The sequence below is a fragment of the Lissotriton vulgaris genome, chromosome 9 (genome assembly GCF_964263255.1).
Source record: "Lissotriton vulgaris chromosome 9, aLisVul1.2, whole genome shotgun sequence".
Taxonomy (NCBI): Eukaryota; Metazoa; Chordata; class Amphibia; order Caudata; family Salamandridae; genus Lissotriton; species Lissotriton vulgaris.
The window spans coordinates 315,951,968-315,977,351 of NC_141697.1; positions in this window are offsets into that span (position 1 = coordinate 315,951,968).

Here is a 25,384-nt window from a genome sequence, read left to right on the forward strand (position 1 = left end):
GAAATACAAGGGCAGACAACAGTGAGGATGGAAAAGAACGTGGTGAGCACATGGCTAACTAAAATGGCTGCCATGAACAAAATGGCTTAAGCTTATGCTAACAGCGATCACTGAGAATTTCCACAGACAACCCTTTTAGCATTAGCTGAAGACATTTATGATTTGAAAGAAATAAGGTACACATATTGTATATCAATGCTCATTATTTCATTAACTTCTTGATCCAGTGCAAATTGAGCATTTACAGCTTTATCATTGCGTATGGTAGGTATACAGGCAGTGATAAAAAGGGAGCAAAGCATTGGACAACATTGCAGACATAGGCAACATAATAGTAGAATTGCACAAATTACACACAGTACTATCAAGAGCTTCCAGCCCCAAGTTACAAATAATGTCCACAGCCAACTAGATAAATTCCATGTACCAGTGTCAGGGTGAATCTCAGCAGCAATTTTATGCAGTTTAGAAATTGAAGGGGTATGATCAGGGATGTAGACACAGCAACTGCTCTCGATAATGTGACATGCACCACCTCGATCAGCCAAGACAACATCAAGGACCATTTGATTTTGAAGTGCCACAATCCTTAAAATTTGCAGTTCTTCTGTGGTGTTTCCAAGTGCCATAGCTGTCTGATTAGCTACAGCCTCTACAACACGTGTCACACGTCTGAGTTTCCTAATGTTCAAAGCGGCACCAACAAAGAAGAACAATACCAAATAAAAGTCAACATATTGCCGCAGTGCAGTGTCAGTCTGATCCACCTCATCATGATTTATTGTCCTCTTATATTGGTTCTTGGAAATGTCATTAAACAGTTTATTGTCTTTATGATAGGATGCAGGAACCAGGAACATAGGTGGTAACAAAAAGGGCCTGGCGGGGCTGTACGTACACCATTTAGAAACAACCAAGATTCTCCATCCCAGCAATCCCTTCAGGGGCAAAATCCGCACCTGGCGATGTTACATCGATGACGTCCTTGTCATCTGGGAGGGTGACGGCCAATCTATTGCAGATTTCATGACTTGGCTGAACACACAAAATGCCTTTCTGAAATTCACCCACCAAATGTCTAACGAATCAATGGTGTTTCTGGATTTGAACATCTATCATGAGGCAGGGTTTCTAAAAACAGAGACTCATTTCAAACCCACAGCGAGGAACTGCCTTCTCAGGTTCGACAGTTTCTATCCACGTCACCTAAGAGAACATTTACCATACGGGCAGTTCCTACGCCTATGCCGCAATTGTAGCGACGTAGCAAAGTACAAATCCCAAGCCCAAGACCTGAGTGAAAAACTAAAACAGAGGTGATATCCGGACGGAGTCATAAACAGGGCAATGAAAAGGGCACGGAATAACAACTGTGTAGCTCTTCTGAAAGATAGAACTCCGAGAGAAAACACAGCCAACAGAACAGTCTGTGTTACAACATACAGTTCAATCTCGAACCAGGTCTCTAAGTTGGTGAATAAACACTGGCGTATTCTGACGAGTGGCACCCTTGAGTTAGAGAAACCTTTATTTGCGCACAGGAGAGGAAAAAATCTAAAAGACATTCTTGTGCACACTAGACCCCCAATCACTGTAATTCAACAAACAAGACTACAAGGGCTACATGGACACCACCCATGTGGAAACTGCAACAGTTGCCATCTGACCGAGAAGAGTCTGACCCTCACATTTCAGAATGGCACCAAATGGGAACAACGAACGTTCACTAATTGCAACAGCGGGAACGTGGTCTACCTCATCACGTGCCCATGCAACAAGGAGTACGTGGGTATGACCATAGGAGCTGTAAAGACTAGGATAAACGAGCATAAAAGCAATGTAAGATGTAAAAAATCGACTACAAAGATGGCAGCACATTTTTTGGAGGCACAACATTGTGTAAATGAAATACACTGGACTGTGATTGAACAGCTGCCATCTGAAGCTGGTTTATTTGAAAAGGAGCAGAGCTGGGTGTTTCGTCTGGGCACTGACACTACCGGGTTAAATGACTCCATTCCTTGGAGCCAACTGTGATGATTAAACTCTATCTGTCCCCCAGATAATCCGGGTCCCAGGCATTGCCTTCAACTTTCATATAACCTATTGAAACCAATTAATATCTTTATCTTTCCCAAACGATATCTAGCATGGTAAGGATTGCCAAACCATCATCAGGCATTGACTTCAACTTTTATGTAACCTATTGTAGCCAATTAGTAACTTTATCCTTCCCAAACGATATCGAGCATGGTAAGGATTGTCAAACCATCATCAAGAAACCCCACTAACCCTTAAATATGCCCGTGGTTCGATCGAATCTCGGCTTTCCGTTCCGCGCAAGCGCGGTTAACTAGTGTTACTCCCCGCGCATGCGCACCTTGAATGGCATCGCGAAACTGAGACGCCACCTTTCCACGCATGCGCGGTTCGATCAGACACACCCTCCACACGCGCGCAGGACCGGACTTGATTCCGAAGGACTGTGTCCTTCTTTGGGCATATTCCGCTTTCAATTGGGCACTAATTAAGGTGATTTCTTGCACTATATAAAATACAAGGTTAGAACGACTCGACTCTTCGTCAGAGCCGCGTTGAGTGGAAGACAGCCTACCAGGCTATGCAGTAACGTGAGTTTGTCCTTGGAGTATAGAGGCATCTACTTCTCCCTGCCCTCTTAAAAAGCAGCATCTTAGATCCTAAAACCTAGCTGTTTTTTGACATCCTTTAGGTTGCTACATTGAGCAAGTAGAAAAGACCCCCAATACTACGCTTGGGCTCATGAGGCCAGTTAGCCTTTGTCCATAAGTAAGCACTGTATATATGCAAAATATGTGTTTCCTTCCATTATTCCATCCCAGGGAATCTCATGGCGACTATATTCAATTGATGTGTGTCCTTGTCTATGTGTATGTCTATGTCTTTTTCCTTTTTGCAGGCTTCTTGAACCTCATTTTAGGTTCTTCATCACCCTCCTATGTATTAACATATTTTTTTCAAAAATGCCAAACTATGATGTTATATTTCATGATGTTTTTGTTCATTCACAGGTTCTGTATTATTAGCGCCAATTGGGCGCAACAGACTTCATTCATCAAAAACACGATTAGGTACATTTCGCCTTTTCAATTTTTGTAGAGCACAATTTGACATCTACATTTCCCATGTGAGTAAGGTGGGGATAACAGTGCATATCCTCGTCCTGAAGAAGGAGTTTTTACACTCCGAAACATGTCGACGCACTTTCAAGGTTGACGTACCCTAACTAGTACCTTAACAACCTCACCCTGCACTTTTTTTACGATACCAGCCGAGGGCTTAATAAAAAATGTTTATAAATTTTTTCTCCTACGCGCCAGGTATCCTTTAACCATCACCTTCCATCACCTCACCACTCACATTTATTACCTTCACACACATCAACACATAGTCCACCTTCAGTGCTCCTACGTAGCCGTAAGTCGTAGCATGCCGCATTCCGTAGAGGGGTGCGAAGACCCCGATGATGAAGCATGACACCAAGGGGCCTGTTGGTGTGTGAGGGGTATTTAAAACAACACTGTGTGCTCCCCACCATTGTAGGGATCACCACCACTACCAGAGTGGATTCCTTTTTGTTTAGATAAATTGCTTGGGGAGACAGAATTCACTTCCTCCTCTCCCTCCATCCTCCTGTTATTTTCTGGCAACAAAAAGGGCACATAGCAAGTTCCTGACCATTCATCCAATGGGCAGAATGTAGTATCCTTTATTCCTGCAAATGAAGTAGGTACTGTGTGAGGACATAAAACTACTGTTATTGACCCCAGTAATGTTCAATATTAGGGTACAGTCACTCTTCCTCACAGGAATTCTTCCAACACTGTTCACACACAACTCTGCTCGAGCTCTAGTAACATCTATACCAGGAGGTCCATTATTCTTGGATGTTCGAATATTTGGGAAAACATAGTGCATAGAAGAGTTTCCTCGTCAATATTCCTCCATTTCCGAGGGGCGTGGCTTGACCGAGCAGCGGAATGGCCGACTGTTAAAGCGGCTCTGCCGGCCAAGCACATAAATCCATATACTTATCCGACATCTAGGCTGCTGTGCACTGCCCATCGCACGGACATCACCAGCTGCTGCCCTCTGGCACCTTTGGACGCGATTACGTATCGCTACCCTATCGGACGAGCGCTGAGGAGGAGCTTGGCCTCGCGACGCGACCCGGGCCTGCGCTTGTGTCAGAAGCCGGGACCTGGAGTGACAGGTCGACAGGGGGCCACCTAAACATCTCGAGTTGGAGAGCGGAGCCCGAGGGAGAGGACGACGGGGCTGGAGGCGCCTTCCCGCGACGGAGGTAGCAAGACGTGTACCCTTTCAGCACTCACCCGGAGAAGAAGTGCGTCAGCCGGGGGTGGAGAGGCGGGCGGGCGGAGCGCTGAAGGTGATCTGCCCTGGCCGGTACTCCCTCCACGGCGACGCGGTTGAGTGGTGCCGGGCGGCTCAGCGGAGGTGAGCGGTCGATTGTGTGGATGCGACCCGGTGTGCTGGGGGCCGGATACTACAGCTCTGCAGCTGCCGCCTCTGATGGTGGTGGGCACGGCTGTGCTGCCATTTGAGGGCAATACATCTGCCATGCATAACGGGCCCGCAGACACGGCTAGAACCCCCATGTGCCCTTGATTTGATTGAAGGGCTGAAATATGGCTCATGCAGTTGGAGCGGCCTGGTACTGAGAGACTCTGAGCTCCCTAAGGTGGCTGTATATTGAAGCGCGCATTGGTGCATGGGAGAGAGCGAACCTCTGCAGTTAAGGTACACTGCCATTTTCACGACAAACAATGGCTACCTGACGACCGGACGTCGGAGGCGAGATCCCAGCTCAAGGATCACTCTAAGATTCCAAGACCCGGTCCTGCCACGACACATGCTGTGCTCTGCAACGCCATAGGGCGCCTGCTGCTGGCTCTGCAGTCCTCGATGGTCATAGCAAAGTGCGTAGAAGGAGAGTCTGCCTGTAACCCATCAGAAAAGTACTGTGGGTTGTTCATTCAATTAAGGGGCGCTGATTTGCACTATTTGCTGCTGGAGGGAGAGATTGTTGGTGCTAGCTCTACTGGTCTGGCTGCAGCTGTGACCATTGTCCCACTGTAGTGATGGGGAAACCAGACACACACCAGCCCCGCATCAACTTTGAAGGGAAAAAGGTAAATAAAACAGTCGAAACTGAAGAGGGGGAGCAAAGCCAGCCTGAAGGGGGAGCTGCCTGCCGAGGATGTGAAAGCGATGTTTCTGGAACTGAAAAATGGCCTGAAGGGAATTGACACGAAAATGGATGCCCTGGCAGATCGGCTGGACAAAATCACCCAACGCATGGACAAGCAGGAAGGTCAGGTGAGCATATTGGAGACAAGAGTAACGGAGACAGAGGAGGGGCAGACGGAGGTGGAAAAGAAGATCAGAGGCATGGACAAGGTGCTAGACCTCATACGTCAAAAGAATGAGGACTTGGAAGCGCGCTCGTGCAGGAACAATATACGCATTACGGGGGTGGCAGAATCGACGGATATTTCCAATATGGAGCGCTACGTGGAGGATATGCTCAAGGAACTGTTTGGCCCGACCTCTCCTCTATGTTTCGCATAGAGCGGGCGCACAGGACGCTGGGCCTGCGGCCCAGGCCTGAGGCACTAGCACATCCCATCCTGGCTAGAGTATTGAATTACCGCGATCGCGACACAGTACTGCGTCTAGCCCGGGAGAAAGGCAACATCCAGTACAAAGGCACTGAAATTGCGCTATACCCAAATTTTACTTTGCAGGTCCAAGCGGGGAGGGAATTTGTTCTGCCCCAAAAAAAAATCAGCAAATCGGGACCAAGTATGCCCTAATCTATCCGGCGAAGCTGAGAGTGCAGGGCCCCGGTAAGCCGACTTTTTTCACTGACACCAAAGTCGCCTTGCAATATGCTAAGCAGTTGGCCAAAGACCAGAATCAACTCAAGCCACAGGAAGATGGACAATCGCAGGACAGGCTGAGCGATAATGACTGAGACAGAGCGCCATGAGAAAGAGGTGTTTGTAGTAACAAACTGACCTGGCCCATTGAAGGCCTGTGGCGGACAGGTTGGGGTAAGAAGTCTACTTACAGTGGGTTGCCTTATACACAAGTTTGTTAAACATTATGGGCGGGCGAGGGGTAAGTACAAGTGGGCCTGTGGCAGCTAGGCCACCCTGCCAAAAGTGCGGGGACTATTGCCGGCAACTCAACGTACCCACCCTTGACCACTCCCACCCCGGAAGTGATCCTCACCTCGCTGCCGTTGATACTTATACGGCACAGAATCCCCGTCTTCACATCATCGGGGTCCAGTGGAGGGTGATGCAGGTACACTGAGGGTGCCGAGCGTTGAGGGCGTGAGTAGATCCTCCGATTCAACGACAACCTCAACACAGAGCTAAGAATCGAACTATATGCCACTGACTGACTCTATGTTTTCCTTCCCTTTTCTGACAAACACATAGGGTGTGCCAATTACATTCCCACCCCCCTCCGGTGACCCAAGGTGTCTATCAGAAACACCGAAAAGTGAGACTTTTTAACCATGTTTTTATTTGATGCGATCAAGCTGCACAATTAATTTGATCGCCAATCGGAAATCTCCGATTTTTTACCAACCAACACATTTAGCTCGTACCACTAAATAGCACGTAACACTTCCTTCTAAATAACAGGTAAAACCCAGGGGCTAAGGTGGTGTTAACGATATGGCTATGTTGCACCACTATTGTCTCTTAACCACTTCTGGAGCACTTTAGACTTACGGTTATGATCAGAACAACTACTAAAACATTTGTTTTGTTATACATGTATGTCTTTATCCCTTCACTTTCAGGTGCAGAAACCGCTAAGTCGAAGCCTCCAAAACCTGGAGTAATGTAGAAGACTAACTTGTCTCTCTACTTTTTGCACTTTTTCACAATTTTATCTTTATTTTCACTTTCACGTCCCTAGGCAAGGGTGGGCCTTAGCGCGCCCATACCACCAGAGTTTAAATACACCTTTCTAGTCCTGAAGAATTGCCCGGTAAATTTACACCAGTTTCATGGCAAGAAACATGTCGACTGATACCTAGGTAACTTCCACTCAATTAAATGTGGACTGCTTCCATACACATTGATTTTAAATACTGTCTTTAGTGATCATAGAATAAAGTTCCGGTTGATACACTACAGACTAATTTTTATTCCATCATCACTCACTAGCTTAGTTTTGCACAAAAACAAGCCTTAACTCCCACTTACCGGCTCCGCAGTAGACCTGGCGTTGTAGCACTCCTAAGAGAGATTCAGTCTCTTTGGTGGAGCCCAATGATGAAGAAGGTCATCACCAGGTGGTGAGTGAGGGCTTTCTTCAAAAACACCCTAAATCAGGCTGTTTGTTATATTTTCTCTTTTGCTCCATAAATGTGGTCAAGAATAAACCATAGGGCACTCTTTTCTTGTTGACTGAAACCAGACAGACACCAGCCCCGCATCAACTTTGAAGGGAAAAAGGTAAATAAAACAGTCGAAACTGAAGAGGGGGAGCAAAGCCAGTCCGAAGGGGGAGCTGCCTGCTGCCTGCCAAGGATGTGAAAGCGATGTTTCTGGAACTGAAAAATGGCCTGAAGGGAATTGACACGAAAATGGATGCCCTGGCAGATCGGATGGACAAAATGACCCAACGCATGGACAAGCAGGAAGGTCGGGTGAGCGTATTGGAGACAAGAGTAACGGAGATGGAGGAGGGGCAGACGGGGGTGGAAAAGAAGATCAGAGGCATGGACAAGGTGCTAGACCTCATACGTCAAAAGAATGAGGATTTGGAAGCGCGCTCGTGCAGGAACAATATACGCATTACGGGGGTGGCAGAATCGACGGATATTTCCAATATGGTGCGCTACGTGGAGGATATGTTCAAGGAACTGTTTGGCCCGACCTCCCCTCTATGTTTCTCATAGAGCTGGCGCACAGGACGCTGTGCCCGTGGCCCAGGCCTGGGGCACCAGCACATCCCATCCTGGCTAGAGTATTGAATTACAGCGATCGCGACACGGTACTGCGTCTAGCCCGGGAGAAAGGCAACATCCAGTACAAAGGCACTGAAATTGAGCTATACCCGGATTTTACTTTGCAGGTCCAAGCGGGGAGGAGGGAATTCGTTCCAGCCCAAAAAAGATTTCATCAAATCGGGACCAAGTATGCCCTAATTTATCCGGCGAAGCTGAGAGTGCAGGGCCACGGTAAGCCGACTTTTTTCACTGACACCAAAGCTGCCTTGCAATATGCTAAGCAATTGGCCAAAGACCAGAATCAACTCAAGCCACAGGAAGACGGACAATCGCAGGACAGGCTGAGCGATAATGACTGAGACAGAGCGCCATGAGAAAGAGGTGTTTGTAGTAACAAACTGACCTGGCCCATTGAAGGCCTGTGGCGGACAAGTTGGGGTAAGAAGTCTACTTACAGTGGGTTGCCTTATACACGAGTTTGTTAAACATTATGGGCGGGCGAGGGGTAAGTGCAAGTGGGCCTGTGGCAGCTAGGCCACCCTGCCAAAAGGTTGATTCCTTATCTTTGGTTCTGTATTTTGCTTTTGGGTTCTGGAGGGGTGGGGGGAGGCAGAGGGACACGACCCGTTTGGGGGTTGGTGTGGGATGGGGGAGGGAAGAAGGGTGGATTTGGTTGTTGCATTTGGCGTACAGTGCTCTGAAGTCAATTCACTTGGCCGTATTGTTTAAGGCGGGGCAAGCTAGACTTGATTGGGGGGCTGAGACGGGGGAGGGGGTTCGTGTTGTTTGGAATTGCATCTTGCCAGTCTTGTCGCACAGTACAACTGCATTGCAACCCTGCTTTATTTGCCCTATCGCATACAAACATTCCAGAATATGCCCGCCCCTGCTTGCAGAGGGTATGTGCAATGACACATGCTATTGAGCGACAAAAGCTGGCGAGGGGGGTTGCGGAAGGTGGGTGGGGAGATATTGTAATGTTAATTGTTTCCTGCCTGAAATGTCTCATGCTTGCACTTGCTAAACGGCCTGAAACGTCTGCCTTGATATATGTTGATTTCCATTGGGGAGGCTGTCTTCCTCAGCGAATTAGCACACACTTTGTCCCAGGCCGGTTCGTGGCAGGGCGGGTTGAATGCGGGACGACTGATAGGAACTAGAATAAGGACGCAATGGCGACAATTGATCAAACAGTGAATTGTTTGTCTTGGAACGTACGTGGGTTGAATGACAGGAGGAAAGCGAGATTGATTCATTCCTACTTGGTGCAGCATGGGGTGGATTTTTGTCTATCGCAGGAGACTCATTTGGCGGCGGCTAACGCTGCTGTCCTTAGGCATCATAGATGGGGTGAGTGTGTGGAGGCACCGTTGCCAAATTATGCCAGGGGGTGGCAGTCCTCATTCGCAACGGCTTGCGGTGGAAAACTCATGCCTCCAAGATAGATAAAGAGGGGAGGTATATTTTTGCTATTGTGGATGCTCTGTGATGCACTGGTGCTGATTGTCAATGTGTATGGCCCAAATGTGGACGACCCAGGTTTTTACAGTGAGGTGTGGCAGAAAATTCAGTTGTTTGATAATGTGGCAATACTGTGGGGAGGGGACTTCAATTTGGCCCTAAGCGACACAGCGGACAGGCAGGGTACGGCCAGGGAACATCACCCCAGATCTGCAGACTTTCTGAACGACCTGTTGCTTGAAGAATGCTTGGTTGGCACTTGGAGAGCTCTGCACCTGTTGGGCCGAGAGGGCACTTGTGTGACTGTACACAGAAACTCCTGGTCCAGGATAGATTATTGGCTGTTGTCACAAGACATACATTCGCGTGTGGCAGCGGCGATGTACCTGCCACGGTCGTTTTCTGATCATGCGCCTGTAGGAGTGAAACTAACGATCACACCACAATAAGCAAGACCCTTTATCTGGCAATTCCCCTCTAAAGCGTTGCTAGATCAAGTATTCAAGTAGGAACTGAGGACGAAATTGACTGAGTACCTTGAATTGAATGAGGGCACGGTTGACTCCCCAGGAGTTTTATGGGAGGCATTTAAGGTGGTGACGCGAGGCAGTTGTATGTCGCTCAAAACGGGTGTGCTAAGGCCCATCAGGAACTCGCTTAGTAGGATAGAACAAGAGATCGCGGCCCTGGAGAGGGAAAATAGGGGACATCCTTAACCGCAGGTTCAGGCTGAGATTAGATCCAAACTCACTTCCTTCCAGGAAGAAGCTGAGAGGGAAACAGCGTACCTTGGCAAATATGCACAGGCCAGAAGGTATGGGGAAGGGGACAGAGCGGGTAGGACGCTGGCCTCTCTGTTGCGGGCACCGCGAGGTGCGGACTACATAATGGAACTGCAGGGGGCGGATGGGGCACTGGTGAGAGAGCCACAGGAGATCATGCATGTGCTGACGGACTACTTCAGATCGTAAGACACTTCTCGCACGAAACCGAGTGAGGAGGCAATCACAGAATATCTGGACATGATTGCATTGGCCTGGTTCAATGATGGAGCTAGGCTATATATTTTACAACCCTTCACGGTAGAGGATGTAAGGGAAGTGATATCTAGCATGCCGGCGGATAAAGCTCCGGGCCCGGATGGGCTCACGGCTGCATTCTACAAAGAATATGTAGACGTCGTTGCCCCCAACTACAGCAGGTATATGTGGAGGTGATGGAAACAGGTACGCTGCCTCCTACTCTCAGGGAGGCTCTGATAATCACCCTTCTGAAGCCGGACAAAAATCCTCTTCACCCAGAGTCATATCGCCCTCTCTTTTTAATAAACCTGGATGAGAAAATATACACTAAACTCTTGGCTGACAGACTCAAGCCAATGCTGCCACAGATAGCCCTCTCTGACCAATCGGGATTTGTCCCTGGTCGCGCTACTTCCCATAATTTAAGAGTCCTGTTTGGTCTCCTGTATTACCTTGACCCTAATGTAAGGGCGGCTGCTGCCCTATTGGATGCGACTAAAGCATTCGATTACCTGGAGTGGACATTTCTGTTTGCCTTGTTCTCCAGAATGGGATTTATCCCGCTGTTCACACAGCAGATCCAGCTCCTCTACACGTCGCCCACGGCCCGGCTGTCGGTCAATGGTCACGTATCGGAGTCATTTGCAATAACGAGAGGTACTCGACAGGGGTGCCCACTGTCGCCCCTGCTGTTCGCAATAGCAACGGAACCGCTGGCGGCGCGTCTGCGGCAACATCACACTCACCGCAGTATTGGCTTTACTTCCAGAGGCCTGCTCGTCTCACTGTATGCGGACGACATGACCATATACTTGACCGACCCGGAGATGAATTTTGATCCACTCATGCGTGAATTTGTACTCTACGGAGGCCTCACAGGAATCCAGGGGAATTGGGCCAAGTCTGTGATGATGCCTTTTACCGACGGCACAACCAGATGTAACACTGAATTCCCCATAACGAGGACAGAGGATAATGTTAAATACTTACGAATATGGTTTAGTCGTTTGATACAGGAAATATGGTTGGCGAACTACGGTAGGTTCGTGGACTGGTTGGAGGGTTAGATCCAAAGGTGGAAAACTTTACCTCTGTCTCTGACGGGGCGAATAGCGATAAGCAAAATGGTAATTCTCCCCAAACTGTTATATTTATTTGTGAATATCCCATTAGCCCTTATTACGCACTTCTTTAGAAGGATACTTTCTGCGTTCCTGGAACTGGCCTGGGCGGGGCGACAACCGAGAGTCTCGTGGAAACTACAGACGCTCCCCTTTAGTCAGGGCGGGCTTGCGGCACCTGATTTCAAGTTATATGCGTTTAGCGCCCAAGCGCAATTTTTTCATTTTTGGCAGCATCCCATACCATACCAGCCACACGTGGTGATTGAACTCGACATTGCCTCCGCAACACCGTTGAATGTGACAGTATATCACCCCTATAAAAGATCTGTATCGGATATAAACACTGTAGAAATGACGAGATGGGCTTGGTTGAAGATTGCTCGCAGAGCGGGAATATTGGAGTACTATGCCCCATCGATGCCACTGGGCGGTAACCCCTTATTAGGGCCGCTAACTGACAGAGCTTTAATGGAGAGGGCTCGCAGACATGGCCTGGTCACGGCTGGGAATTTATACCCAGATGGCAAATTTCTGACGCTGCAACAGCTATGTGCGGATGTAGAACAAACTGCTTAGACTCTTTGCTTTATTACCAGCTGAGAGCAGCTTGCAAAGCTAGATACGCGGAGTTTCCGGAGGTACCTTCCACATTGCAGGCGTTGCAGGACGTATTGGCGAACAGTTCTCCTCGCAAACTGGTTACCCGTATCTACAGTACGACACAGGAACACTCTCCGATATTAAAGTGCACGTCTAGAGAGGAATGGGAAAGGGAATCGGACATGGTCATTAGTGGGAAACAGTGGTCTTTTTGCTGCTCGCAACTTGAGAACCTGTTGCCTAACTACAGGCTTAGGCTCATACACTTCAATTTTTTACATAGGACTTACCGCACACCTATACAACTCCATAGAATGGGCCTAAAGGCTGATGTGAGCTGTTGGAGATGTGTAGCTACTGAGGCAATTTTTTTTAACATGACTTGGGAGTGTGGAGAGATCGCGAATTACTGGGTAACAGTATTTGGTCATATGGGGCAAATCATAGAAATTAACCTGAGTCCTGACCCACTATTAGCACTTCTGGGCTTTGTATTGGGGATTCCACGTGGATCGCGTAAGCTGACTGTCATGCTACTGCTGTTGGCTAAGCGTCAGATTGCCTTACATTGGAAAAAGAGCACTCCTCCTACAGTGGCAGGTTGGACGCGCTCGGCGGTGTACTGTAGAGATCAATTGACAACTTACTGGGAGCTCTTATCAAGCGGATCGAGGCCAGTAGACATTTGGGAACCATTCGCAGTGTGGCTGAGAAGTGGAGGTGCGGAGCAATGAGAGTCCTGAATTGAGCGCATGGGACGCGAGGAGTGAACTGCGATGTGTAGTGAGTAGGGGTGGTAGTTACAGTAGTGCCGGATGTAGGATCATTCCTGGGTGGGACTTGGCTAGTAAAGGCAAGGAATAGTGTGGGCAGGATGGAAATTCAGCTTTGAGACGAAGTGGGGTTCTGGGGGGACGAAGTATGTAATAGCTGAAGAGGGACTGGATGACATGATGCAGGACATACCGAAAGTTGACCGACACCAGTTCCATTGCCCCTACGATAAACCTGAAATCATTGCGTGTTCAGACTTTACCTCGCCGCCGGACCTTGTTGGTTGTCGGCATCACGGCTGTGTTATAGTACCAAACTGATTTACTGATATGCCACCGGCCTCCGGGTTGTAGGCGCTGTGGGCTGTGTAATTTGAGATAATGGCAAATAAAGGTTTAAAAAAATATATATATTCCTCCATTTCCCATACAGTCTCTTTAGCCTGTGCCTCTCCTTCCACAGCAGGATAGCACACTTTATTAAGATGATAATTCAGTCTCCCTGCATGAGCATTAGTAAAAGTAGCAACCTCAGAATCCCACAGGAGTGCCTACCAGGCTTCACAAGAACCATTGTGAGGGAATGGGAGAGGAATGATAGGTGTTCCTCCCTTTTTCTGATGAGCTGGCCGAATTCCACACACCCAACAGTTGGTGACATTTGTAGCATAGTGGGTGTGGTGCAACATCTGGATGAACGTATTATTGAGATAGAACATTCTATGCTGCTGCTCATGATGGGGAAGGGAGAAATAATGGTGCTCAATCGGGGCTGGAGTAATGGCATTCAGCATTTGATGAACAGGAGCCACTTCCTCTACAACCCGAGCTATTACTGCCATAAGAATCATGATGAAAGTGAACCCAGCAATCAACATAGTTTTCTTGTCGCAGAATCTTGCAGCGGTCGATATCTTCTCCATAGACATGTTTATCTCAACGTTGAAACAACAAAGTAGATGGAAATCTAAAGTGCTGGGCAGCCGTTGATTTCTTCACTGAGGGTTGAGACGGGCGTCACAAAGCAAACGATCCCCCACCCTCTTCGGCTCAGCCTTTCACTAACCCAGGACGGTTGCTCAACCAGTCTTTTTCTACAATGAAGTTTCTCTCCAGGGTCGTAGCTGATATTTATTTTTGATTTTTTATTTTATTTTAGGAGTTTTGCATAGCGCTTGCTAGACCCAAGGGTATCAGAGTGCTTCACAGCAAATACAATAATGTGCAAACAGATGATACTGGAGGACGGTGGAACATGGGGGTTAGGGGAGGAAAGGGAGCAAGAATATGGGCGAAGTGGCAGAGGAGAGGAGATCATCCGAGCGCATTCAATAATTAAAACGTTAATGCACAAAAAAAAGAAGAAGTTTTCTTGATCCGAGTCATTGTCATCCGTCTCGAAATTTAGGTAAGATGGAGTGTCGGGTAGGGAGCTACCTGGGCTCTGTCAGTCCCCTGGAGAGCGGTCTAGGAAGAGGGTTTTCAGTAGGCTCTTGAATTTAGGAAACAAGGGGGTTGTTCTGATGTGGGGTGGGATGGAGTTCCAGAGTTTTAGAGCCATGCCGGCAAAAGATTTGGTTGTGGTTTTGTGCTTGTGAGTTTTTGGCGGGATGAGTAGTAGAGAGTTGGAGCTCCTGAGGTTTCTGGACTGGCCTGCCCTTTTGAGTTTGGCAGCCAGGTATTCCGGTTTGCCTGTGTGCAGGGCGTTATGCGTGAGGCAGGCTGTTCTGAAGCTGGCTCGCAATTCAACCGGGAGCCATCTGAGTTCTCTGAGAGCTGGCGTGATATGATCAAAATTGATATTGAGATGCACCAGGGATCGTGTGGTCCGGGAAGACTTCCTCAGGTTCTTCAAGTGATATGGCTTGGCCTTTCTCTGTATCTAGGAAATCTCAATGGTCGGCAAGTACGGCAGGCTTCACCAAGGCAAATGGCACCTTTTTACAATGGGTGTAACCAGGCCTTCTTGTTGGTGTCTCGGACTGCAGTTCTAGTCGCGAGGAGGACAGTTTCTGGACCTCGCCATCTCAGCTCCAGGATATTCGACCTCTGGAAAATTTTCACCATGACCTGTTAGCCAGGTTGTAGGTCAAGGCTGTCACCTTTGGACCTGTCAGGAAGAGCTTTTCAAACCTGTTGATGAAAAGAAAGCAAGCTATCAGTCAACTTTGACAGGTAGTCACTCATCAAGACATAAGGTACATCATGTATAGGGCGTGGCTTAGGAGTCCCTCAAATATTCATGGGCCTTCCAAATACCACCTCATATGAGTGAGACCAGATTGTGTATGTGGCACTTATGCAATGGATAGCAACGCTAAAGGTAATGCATCAGGCCATTTCAGAGATGTGGATCCCTGAATTTTTGATAAGTTAAGTTTGAGGGTGGAATTGTATCGCTCCACTAGTCCTGCTGATTGTGGATGAAAAGTAGCATGAAACTTCTGCTTAATCCCTAATCCTCTCAAAACATTCTCAAAAACTTGCCCAACAAATGGGGTCCGTTGTCACTCCACAGAAGTCGGCAAACACCAATCGAGGAAACAATTCCTTCAGGAGCACCTTTTCTGTAGTAAGAGCTGCATTATCTTTCGTAGAGTACTCCTCTATCCTTTTACTGAAGGCACATACCACAACTAGGACAAACTTTAGGTTATTACAGCGATCAAGCTGGATGTAATCCATCTGCAGATACTCAAATGGTGCGGTTGGTGTAGCAAACCCTCCTGTTGGAGTTGGTGTTCCCTTTCCAGGATTATATTGGAGACAAATCAGACAAGACTGGACTATCTTTTCAGCTGTGCCAGCAATTTCAGAATGATCCCAAACTTGCAAAAGTAACTTCACTATTGAGAATGCTCCAACATGTGCCGGCCCATGTGCCATATAATTCATAGGTTGTAAATTGGCTGCGGGCAATTTCCATGTGGTCATGGTTTTATCTCCACAGCAGCCCTAATCATCCAATGTTCCCTCCTTAGCCTATTGTTCTAGTTCCTCTGCAGAAGCAGATCGCTGTATGTCTAGCACTTCTTGTTTAGCATCATGCCAATGCTCAGCCTGTGCCTTCACCACATACATGGATGTAGTGCTTCGCTGTATTGCCGTTTCACGAGCTGTGTGATCTGCAAAAGCATTACCTTGTCCTTTCTTATCAGTCACTTTCTTGTGTGCACTACATTTAACAATCGCTATTTTCTTGGTACATCTCACAGTAAGGAGATTATGCACTGATTCTACATGTATTATTTGCATCCCAGGTGATGTAAGGAAACCTCTTACCTGCCAGAGTAGCCCAAAATTGTGTGCCACTCCGAAGGTATACCGGCTATCGGTGTAGATGTTAACACACAAGTCAATACTAAGCTCAGACGCCCTTGTTAATGCTATCAACTCAGCTGCCTGAGCTGACTTTTGTGGGATGCGAGAAGTCTCAACTACCATCTGAAGTGTTGTGATTGCATATGTGGCTCACTGGTTAGAGGCGGCAGACCCGAGAGCAGAGGACGGCCCGGGACCAGGGTTCGATTCCCGGCGCGGCAGGTTTCTGGACCAGGGTCAGTGGACTCGATAATTCTCTCGCCTCGGTGCCCACTCTGATCAGCGATCACACTCGGCAACTCTGGGCATTAGCTTGCCTCATCTTCACTAACGGCCCCACCAGACCGCCGGGGATGCCTGGTCTCACCCTGGAGATACCCATTAAGGGACCATCTCTCAGGGAAGCCAGGAAGGGTTTCGCAGCGGTCGAAGCGCCTTGGGACCCTACGGGTAAGTAGTGCGCTATATAAATGCCAATACATTTACATTTACATTTACATGTCGTGCCATCTGGTAACTTCAAACAGGACCAATCAACCTATAAATTCCCATCTACACTTGTAAGGGGCATACCTTGCAGGTCAATGCGACCCTTTGGTCCTCAGTAAGGAATATACAATAATGAGACTCCTGCGACTGAGACTTAGTAGCTGGGAATGGCAACAAGATAGCTGGATTAAGAGTCAAGCATCTTTTCAAGGTGATATGAGGGGCCAAAAGTGTCAATTCATACCCTATCAAGTGAGCACTAGTTAAATGCTGCGTTTTCGTTTGATTCAAATGGCCATTAACTGCATGGGGTAGTAACACCATCAATCTATGAGACAAAACAATACACTCACTCTGATGTATGGACACAGCTGCCACTGCCAAAGAGCAAAAACACCCAGGCAACACACAAGCAACTGGATCAAGGACAGCTGAAAAATATGCACATGGACGTTGCTTATCACAGTGTGTCTGTACTAAAACCAAGAGAGCACAACCATCCCTTTCGTGTACATAGATTGTGAAGGCCTTATTGTAGTCTGGAGTTCCTAACACTGGTGCAGAACATAAAGCTTGACGTAACTGCTGGGAAGCATTCTGGCATTTAGTAGTCCATGGAAGGGGCATTGGAGTGTCTTTAGTGAAAAGGGCCAACAAAGGTTTAACAATATGTAAAAAAACAAAGAATCCACTGCCTATAAAAATAAGTAAGACCAATCACCACACATCCCTCCTTCTGATTGCAGGGCACAGGCATGTCTAAAATAGCTTGAATGCAATCTGGTGTAAGTGCACGTCCCTTCTTAGAAAGTAGGGGACCTAAATAGGTAACCTGCTGTCTACAATATTGCAATTTCTTCGGAGAAACCTTGTGATTGTGAGATGCAAGAAAAGAAAGCAAAAACAGTGTTCCTTCCTCACACTGTTCAGGGTTACCCGCTGCCAACAGGATGGCATCGACATATTGTATGAGAGCTACCCCTTTTGGAACGGAGAAAGAATCAAGCTGCCTTTCAATGTCTGGCTCTAAATGCTAGGACTCTCAGTATACCCCTGTGGAGCTCTACAGAATCTGAAGGATCGATTATTCAAAGTGAAGCCAAACAAATAACGGCTGTCAGGATGAAAAGGTATTGAAAAGAAGGTGTTTTTCAAGTCAATCACACTAAATGTAGTGTCAGTGGGTGGAACCATAGTAAGAAGTGTTCTGATGTCAGACACTACTGGATATTGGGGCACTAAGATCTTATTAACCTCTCACAAATCAATTATAAACCTGTATATTCTAGTATCAGTATCTTTCTTCAATATAGGAAGGATAGGACTATTACACACATTGTAAGGGACTTCTTCCACAACTCCTACTGCAATCAATGCGTATCAGAGCCTCCTCGCCTTCTCAAGATATTTTATATTGAGGCAGTTGAGGCAATGAGGGGTCCTTCTTCACTTGAATATGAACTGGGGGAATAACCATTTGCCCCACATGAGTGTCCAATGTAGCCCACAAAGTACTAGGTAATGATGCTAAAGCAGTAACTTCTTTAAGAAGACCTTTCAGCCATAGGATAGTTGTCATTTAAAATAACGTGCACACTTTCTGGGCAACAGCGTATCTTGGCACGAAAATGTTTGAGCATATCTAGACCCACAATATTATCCAGTGTGCTAGGCAAAAGCAAAATTGGACATGCAGCAGAAAACTTATCAATATGAAATGCATGTGGTTGTGACAGTGGACAAAGGAAAGGTGTCCCATCGAATCCTATCAATGTGATTTTTAAGCCAGACAAGGGAGCCCTAGGAACCAATTGTTTAGACAGGGCACTATGAGTAGCTCCTGCATCAACCAAAAATCGATCAGTAGAACCCAAAACATTTTCATTAACATAGGGACTCTTCTGATCTACTGGGATTTCAACTGATTCCTTACCCATCCTAGGCATTCCTATGTGTAATTAGAATATTTCAAATCACCGGGCAAATAATCAGATATAACAAAGAAGGTTGTAGGGGCTAGCACTGCCCGGTTAAACAATAGTATTCACAGTAATGGTCTGTAGCGTGCTCCAAGAGGTATCGCTGTCTAGTCCATACAGCGTAATTCTAAACACAGTCTAATACAAAGCTGCCCCGTCACTGGGGAAGACTCCTCCAAGCACTGAAAAAAAGACTGAAAAAGTCTTGTTCACTAGGTTATGTTTAATAAAGTTTATACATCGATGATTGGTTCCATGTATATTTTCAATCCATTAATTTCATGGTAGTATCTGTTTTAAACATGTGATCAGTTGCTTGAAACGTCAAATGCATATACCAACAGGTTTCATGTGTCCCAATGCATTTCGGGCTCTCACGTCGGCCCTTCGTCAGGGGATTACTCTTCAAATAGAAAAAAGGCATGGCTGTCAGCCTAAAAGGAAACTTCCTATGTTGAACATAATCTCAGGGAATCTTAACCAAAAACGTGCATGGCGGTGCTGAACCAGTGAAGAACGGGCTGTGCATGATTAAGGCATGCAAGTGTCTTTTGTGGCGTTGTTCATGAATAATCAATGCTGTGAAAACCATTCGAAACGTGACGTGCAGTGTTCGAATGTGCTGTGAAAGTCGGTGTGTCCTAATCACCAGAGTTAAGAAACGCTAATGTCCATGCTTTGAACCCAAGTGTCCCTAAGTGCTTATATAACACGAGTGAAATAGATGCCGTGTTTACAGAAACCAAGACTTCGTGATATACGATGAAAGAAAACAAACTCACTCTCATGTTTACATGTGAAGTGCTTCGACCTGTAATATATAAAACAGCGAGTGGCTATAATTATCGGCATTTTTAGTATGCACGCTAGAAGATACAAAGTCCTCTGGAGAGGTACTTACTTAGACCTGAAGAAGTTGTGCTCCGTGTGGTGAACCGCTAATCCTCCGTGATAACAGCATGTGTTTCGTGTAACGCGGTGCTTAACCCCTTCCAGGCTCATGACGAGCTGGGCTCGTCATGGTGTAGCCTCCTCAAACACTGATGACGAGCCCAGCTCGTCATGAACAATGGACTTTTGAAAATTACAGCACCAGAGCAAAATATCGCTAGCAGTGATGGTGTTAACTAAATTGACGAGTGATGTGAACATTAAAGATAGATTACGTCCTCTTAGTGCAGCACCATCTTGGAGTGGTGAATTGATCAATGGTGTGTTATTGTGATGCCCGTCGCATATTCGTGCAAACATCAAAGTTGCTAATAAGTTCATATAACTGGATATGAAGCATAAAAGTACAAAGCATATAAGTACATATTATGAGAGTAAATATACCACATTGCACACTGACATAAATAAACAATAAACAATATAAGCAACATAAATAAACAATATAAGCAACATAAATGCTCAGTGTAGTGCCTGGTGCTTATAGGTAACAAAGAAATTTCATTCTATCGTTCAACCCATGCGGTTGCATCGTCGCCATATAGCGAATCCAGAAATTCTCACGCTTTAGTAGTGTGTGTTTGTTTTGTTTGGTGGTTTTGACTTGCTCCAGAATCAAAAATTTCAATTGGGCTACAGTGTGATTTTTCTCCATAAAATGTGCTGCCACAGTAGATTTCGCATTCTTAGTACGAATGTTACTCTTGTGTTCCAGAATACGAGTTCGTATTTTTCTCTCTGTGTGGCCGATGTAGCTGAGGCCACATGGGCATTTCAACATGTAAATAACATTGGTGGAATTACATGTGGCGTTGACTTTTAGTTTTATTTGATGGCCTTTCATTGGATGGTTGGTGACGTTCCCTTGTATTGTGTTGTGGCAATTACTGCAATTAAAACAGATATCTCATACTGATTTCATCTGTCAAAAGTATTCGAAGAATTTTGAGCATGTTCCACTGCTTTAAACCTAACACAATTATCCATACCTCCCCTATTTCCTGAGTACCCTGTGCGGCTTCTCATTTGTCCCCAACCACGCTGATAATTCTGACTACGTAGCAGCGGACAATCAACACATCAATGTCCAATCTCCTTATAATAAGCACATTGGTCAGAAAACAAAGTAGCTTGAGGAAAAGAGGGTGCACCAGGACGAATCATTGCACGTCCACCTCTTCCACCAACTCTATAAGATGGGCCATATACCTGAGCTAACATAACCTTCATTTTTAAATCCTTGGTCTTTTTATCCTCCTTGCCCTTTTCTTCCAATTCCTGACGTTCATAGTACTGAGCCATAGTCAAAAGAGAAATGGGGGAAGATGCAGTCCATGAACTCTCGCTGCCTTTTAGGTGACTAGCTATTCCTGGTAACATTTTTGCGACAAATTTGTAGACAAACAGATGCTTACCCGTCTCATCTGTCAATGATTGCCCACTAAAGTCATGGAATGTCTCCTCGAAACGAGTAAAGAAATCTGAAACTGACTCATCCACCTTTTGCTTACAAGACGCTAACATAGTCCAATCTATCGTTTTAGGAGGTATAAGTGTTTTTAGTTTAGTTATTATAGCCTTTGGAAGGTCTAATATCTCATGTTGCAGTTGCTGGCAGGCTTTCTTTCTGCATCTATTCTCTCTAGTCCTTTCCAAACATGTCCAAAAGTAGTATGATGGTCTATCTGACAGATAGATCTCCACATATCAGGAGCCCAAAAAACATATCTATATCTGGCAAAGTCATAGTGCAAGAACTAATGGCTCCTTCAACTTCTTCATAAAAAGCAGCCGGATTTTTCAGGCAAGGCAGCTTTAAGAGCCATGACATCACTCTACTCCAAGGAGTATAAACACAATTATTAACAAAATATTAATGGTGGGAGTAGCACTTCGCTCCGCCCACAGAGTGGGCATAGTGTTGCCTACTTCGCGCTACACGAAGTAGGCGTAGTAGGCAACACTACGCCCACTCCGTGGGCGGAGCGAAGTTGCCTGCCACCCGCCTCCCTCCGGCCCTATTCTAATGCCCTTAAAATTTTAAAAGCATTGTAAAAGTAAAGAAATAAACTTACCAGCGATGCGACGTCCCGGGGCTCCATCTTGCTGGTATCTCTGTCGATTTCTTTGCAAATGGGCATGTGCGGACGCCTGCGCATGCGCATTTCTTGCAAGAAATGCGCATGCACAGGCACCAGCGCATGCGCATTTGTGAATTAGAAGTCGGCAGAGATACCAGCAAGATTGAGCTGAGTGATGATAATGCATGGGTACTACCAAACATCCGTCATGAAGTCGAAAAACACACTGACTGCCATCAAATAGCCTGCTCCACCAAAACTGTGACAATGAACATTGGCATGCAGTCTGAATGTAAACATCTGCAAAACTCCAACATACATGTGTTACTCTGTTAACCTGCATCTCACCTTTCACATTGCAGAGGGACAAACAACACCTCTTGCAGGGCACACCACACCTCACATCATTGATGACGAAGAGGACAACCTGCACATGTGTCAAGACACCCTCCAAAGGATAATGGACAGACTCCGCACCCCATCCCCAGGAGCAGGGCAGGCTAGCTGCCCCGAGGTGAGCCAATCACCTACACAGACCACACAGCAGGAAACACACCACCATGGCTGTCTCCCAACACCCCTGACCAATACATGGAGTTCCAACAACGTGTGTCGAGTTGCCAGGTGGAGTTTACTGAACAGCTGCAGGTGGGATTCAAACTCGTGGCAGCCCAACTCGATGCCATACGTGGGTGTCTGAGTCCCATCAGCGACCACATACAGTCCCTATCGGACACCCCTGTACGCACCATGCTCTGCCACAGAACTTGGCTGACCTTGCTGGGGCCATGAATCTACTACAAGAACTAGCTGGTCAGACAAGCACCAGCGATTACATCACAGATTTGGCACAGATGCGGAGGCCAATGGAGACCAGGGAGCAGATGCAGGCTGGAAGTATGTCTCTCACGGCTGGACACCAGATAGTAGTAACTGGGAACGTCAATGCCCTGCATTAATTCATCTTGCCATTGCTGCCACTGAGCTGCTCCCAGATAACTGCAGTGGGAACATCAACACCCACAGCTCCGACCTCTGATGTGTCCGTGACACACAGTGATACTGCCCCATCAACCTCGCAGTCTGTTGTGTCAGTGGCACGCAGTGATGCAGCCATCACCCCGCCACACCACACAGACACACCGGACACAAAACCTGTATCAGGGGAGTAAGAAGGGGATGGGAATTACTGTTTGAGGAAGGAGGCAGTAGCATCCATCACTACCTTATACCCAGTCCCTGCCTGGTGATGACCTATGCAGCATGCCCTGGGAAACACCTCCCACTGACCCCCACAACACTCAGCGACATTCACCCGGACCCCGACATGGACTCCCATTTCAACACTGCTGGCCAATTACACATCAATCCTGCTGCAGACTGACCCCTCCCACTTTCTAATCACTTCTCAATCCCCAAAGGACTGTTGTTTTCCCACCACTTGGCTTCCATGTGATGGGGGCTTGGATGGCCATGTACAGCTCCAGCTCCGTCAATCACCTTAATGTAAATAAAACATTCTGAATCACACAGATGTGTCATTACTATGTTCACTCATGTATGGATGTATGGCTGGATGTAGGGGCAATGATTACATATGAAGTTACACCATGGTAACTGACATCTATGCATATGTGTATCCCTGATACACATAGCAAATTGGACGACTGTGAAGGTGAGTACTAGCTGTGGCCCCACTTCACATCAACAACAACTTCACAAACCCCCAACATAGGCACACGCCCATGTGTTGAATAGGGCTATGTGTAGGAGTCACATGTGACAACAGAACTTCACGACACATTCCTACTTACACACATCTGTGTGGACACATTCTGTTATGATATATGACAAGGCTCCACATGGTCAGACGTTGAACAACATACTCAAATTGCTGAACTCACGTAAGTGCACATGTCGGCCAGCACCTATCCCAAAACAATGTCTGGCTCACAGAGCTTGAGCTTGCAAAAGGGACCCACTCCCATTGCACATGCGTCAGTGAGTTCCTCCCTGTGTAGGGACAATGCTCATTGTGGCACACAAGTGGACAATCAAATCAACACACCTCACAGTTAGACACTAGTGGGGTGGCATAGACTTTATGTGGATGTGTGTGTCAGTGTCGACGTCGCAATGGCCACAACAGACAGGGACACGCTTAAGATGACGAGCTTCAGGAAATGGTGGTACAAAAATGTACAAAGATCATCACAGATTGCAACGCTCCCAGCCCTCCTTGCCTTGCTGGATGAGTCAGGTGTTGTTTGGCGTCTGCCCATTGCCTCATGTGTGGAGGCACGACTCACTGCCCATGCGATCTGCATAGTGCTCTGCCACCGGAGTGCTCCGATTTTCTGCTCCGCTGACAGTGTTCAGGTGAAAGGGTCCGACAGGTTCGCATGTCATGCTACATTGCCATGTGTGTGCTCCCCCCCCAGCAGTGTGTCCGAATTGGCAACATTGCCAAACAACGCTGTGTTGCTCCGACCGTGGACCTACATCACCTTGCACAGGTTTGTGTACACACATGTTGTGCCATGCACATGCATCCATAGTCTGTACGATGGCAGACGTGTCCTCTGTTGTGGTGGGATATGTGAGCAATCCCCACAATGCAAAATGTTGTTGGGACATGTGCTGTGGGTAACAATCGGATGTGGCCGCAGGGACGTAGTTACTCATCCATGAATACCCGCGCTGCTTCATGTGCTATGTATTCCAATAGTACGTCTTTGTCATGTTCAAGGAACACAAGGATGAGCCAATCCATTAACTGGTCCAAGCAGGTGTGCTCAGCCCACGTCACTTCACCAATCCCCAATATAGCCCAATAGGGGAGCCCCTCTATGTGGTTACTGCACACGAGGAATTGTGCAATCCCCCATGCACAACTGCCAATACAGACACAGTATGTCAAGGCATCCCATGCCGGCTGCCTTGGTTACACCCCTGTTCGTGTTCCAACAGGGGGCTCACACTGAATTCATAGTCCAATTCATCTACGGTTGTGTTGGATAGGCAGACATCCATGGTACACTCGAATGTGCATGTTCGGCAGTGGAACCAGGGCTGGACCGGATGACGTAGGCAATGCTGAAGCTGAGCTGCTAACTGATCCACAGCACTGTCAATGGCACTGCGCCCAGTATTTGCAGTAGTGTTCCACGTGACGGGATTGTGCATGTGCCCGGTATGGCCTGCCATTGCCTTGGTGCGTCTTGTGGAACCGGCACTCTTCTGAACTGCGGCAGTTGTGTGGAGGATATGCCACAGCTCTGAGCAATTATTCAAATGTGTGTGCAACGCTGGGTTGAATGGGTTGCTGTTTCTGTTTGTGTCAAGGGCATCCCATGTGGGGGTAACTCCAGCACAGGCACCTGTGTGTGGGACGTGGATGAGTTGGATAGTTCCTTTGGGCTATGCCTGGTGTGGGTGCCGTCCACTATCAGCGTGTTCCAGGCACATTCTGGACCAAGGTCAGAGGTGCCGGTGTCCTTCCGCCTTCTGCATTGGGACAATGGAGGTTCATCCTTGAAGTTTTCTGT